The sequence below is a fragment of the Mustela nigripes genome, unplaced genomic scaffold, assembly GCF_022355385.1.
Source record: "Mustela nigripes isolate SB6536 unplaced genomic scaffold, MUSNIG.SB6536 HiC_scaffold_3768, whole genome shotgun sequence".
Classification (NCBI taxonomy): Eukaryota; Metazoa; Chordata; class Mammalia; order Carnivora; family Mustelidae; genus Mustela; species Mustela nigripes.
Window position 1 is genome coordinate 756 of NW_026743174.1, and position 2,822 is coordinate 3,577.

Genomic DNA, 2,822 nt, shown 5'->3' on the forward strand with positions numbered 1-2,822 from the left:
TTAGGGCCAGGAACAAACAAGTGCAAGTGACACTGACTTCTGCACTTGTTACTATAGTAGTTCTTCAACTTTTCTTTTTTTTCTTTTTATGTCTGAGAATGAATAGGTAAGCACATAACCATGTGTCCAGAGAGGTTCCCTGAGGGAAACAACTACAAAGAGAGAGGAAGCACGAGATTCTGAGAGGAAACCTGCTCATAACCAATATCTGTATCTGCTCCTAGGGCTAAAGATAGAATTGATGAGTAGCATGCACCCCCTGGTGGTCCATATCCCTTCCTACTGTGAGGTTTGTGTCTGGGATCACACTGATGTCCCCTCACTGTATCTCTTGCACAGTAATACACGGTTGTGTCCTCGGCTCTCAGACTGTTCATCTGCAAATAGAGCGTGCTCTTGCCATTGTCTCTGTATAGTGTGTGTAACTACCACCACTGCCAATATATGCAACCCACTGCAGCCCCTTCCCTGGAGGCTGTTGGACCCAGTACATGTCATTATTATTGAAGGTGAATCCAGAGGCTGCACAAGAGAGGCTCAGGGAACCCCCAGACTTCACCAGGCCTCCCCCGGACTCCACCAGCTGCACCTCACACTGGACACCTGCAGACACAAGACATCCTCATCAGGACACTATCACACAGCTAGTATTTCTCTCATTCATACACACTATCACCCTCAAGGTCTCTTATTTTCTGTAAATTACCTTTTAAAAGAGTAATAAGGATAATCCAGCCAATCACAAACTCCATGGTGAGTTTTCTTTATTCTCTCCTGATTAGAATATCTAATGGAAACATCTGGAAATATGGTGGCTGGGGCTCCTCTCCCAGCTGCAGGGGTAGGTTTAGGCTGCTTTAATCAGCAGAGTGCAGGCTCTATTTTCATGTCCTCTGAGTATATATTCAGCTTGGAGTATGTGAACAGGAAGAACAGTTCCCAGAGCAAGTATGATTGCATTTTAGATTTTCCCTAAAAATAGAGAGAATTAGTGTTTGTGCAGTTCTATTTTTAAGTCTCTAACATTTCACTATCTCTACATTCCTCCCAAATCATCTCTGGGATTATCTGTAATAGCTGTGATGTGTGTACTTGACACAGGATGAAATGCACGTGTGTGGACTGTGTGATATGGTAAACCCTGCTGTCAGAATCAGCAATATCCAGAATATCCAAATCAATTCTCCCTAAACCTTCCTGTACTTCCCTTGGAATTCCTCCTTCCCCTTTCCTTCTTCACCCTGTCCCCACCTAGCAATTGATCTTCCTTATGGTCCTTTAGACTAGCATTCATTTTCTACAGTATGTAATTGTGTAATTGTGTTATATATAGTTTCATTTTAGGGTTTCTGTTGCTGAACCAAATACTTGACATTACCACCATGGTTCTGTGTGTACCATGAACTGTAGCTGTCCCCCAGAAAAACATACTGCTTAAAATATGACCCATGAGAAATTTTACTAGCCATTAAGCATGCTTAGATGCAGCTTTAAGGAAAACATGTACTGGAGCGGGTCATACGTTGCCTGCTACATTTTTCCGTTATGTCCCCTACCCCAGAGAGTAATTGCAGTTAGTCAAACAATCCTTTTCTTTGGGCTTGGTCACTAAAGGTCATGTATTATGTGACCAGACATATTTCTCCTTTCTTCTGACTTATCTACAAGACTTATGGTCAATGTGTAACCTATTCCATCTTCTTTGTCGGTTGTTACCTACTTTCTAATAAATACGAGACTGAGGAGTTGTTCAGGGCGACAGTCATTTCTACTGTTGCTCCCTGGTACCATTCTCTTGCAGCTGACTTGCTTGTGGCTCATTCTTCTATGCACCATCAGGAAGCTGCAAAAAACTATTCTTTTAATGATGGGCAACATTTCAAAGATAACATAGAGCACAATGTGTCCATTTTTAAGCTGGTGATTGGGCTTGGGATCGTTCCCAGGTTTTTGTATTATGATACGTCATGCCTCAGATTGGAGCTGCAAGAGCTAAAAAAATAGGACAAGCTGTAGATCAACAAATTTTAATAAGTCTATCTAATAATTGTGGTCATGAGACAAATAATGAAATTAAAATCTGGGGAGAGACAAGTGCTTAGGGGGGATCGTGAACCACCATCTTAGCGTATTGTGGACACAGACTACTGATGGCAAATAAACTGTCACAAGATTTAACTAGACTATGTAATGGGTTTCTTGACATTGAGTGTGCTATAGTGATATATTTTGAAGTTCTCAAGGACCACATCAATAATTCATGCTTTTTTGTGTGAGATGGGGACAAATCCAAAAACACCTCCCAGTGGTTGTGGAAGAATTGGAGGAAGATGACTCAGAGCAGGAATGCATGGAGACCCATGACCCCTGTGTCCACCACAGAAATAAAGACTTTATCTGTAGAGGAAAACCCTCAGAAGTGGCATCTTGGGGTCACAGGTGGAACCTTGTAGGGTCCTGGAGAGGAACTGATGTCACCACTGGTTCTCAGTTGAGGACCAAACATGATTTTTACCTGGAATGAAAGCCCTAGTCTTCAGGGGAGGGTTGGAAAACAAAGCTGAGGACACCCAGGGACAAGTGGAGTTGCGGGAGGGAACCAAGGGGAAGAACAGAAATGACTGTGTACCCGGAGACAGGCAAGAATACATGGACTTGGATCTCTAGCAGAGGAGCAGGGCATGTTCAAGCCTTTCCCAGACCTGGATTCCTAGTGAACGCCGGAAGCTAAGGTGGGGTCATCAAGTCAGAGCATCCTTGTGGTCCCACCCCTTCCCCCACATTAACGATTGTCACCTGGAAAGAGCAGAAGTAGATTCTAT

The 2,822-nt window shown here is 43.2% G+C and overlaps 1 pseudogene; it reads right to left on the reverse strand.

Annotated features, from left to right (window-relative positions):
- Positions 1 to 323: 323 nt before the first annotated feature.
- Positions 324 to 752, reverse strand: LOC132009051 (immunoglobulin heavy variable 3-13-like; annotated as a pseudogene).
- Between the last annotated feature and the right edge of the window lie 2,070 nt (positions 753 to 2,822).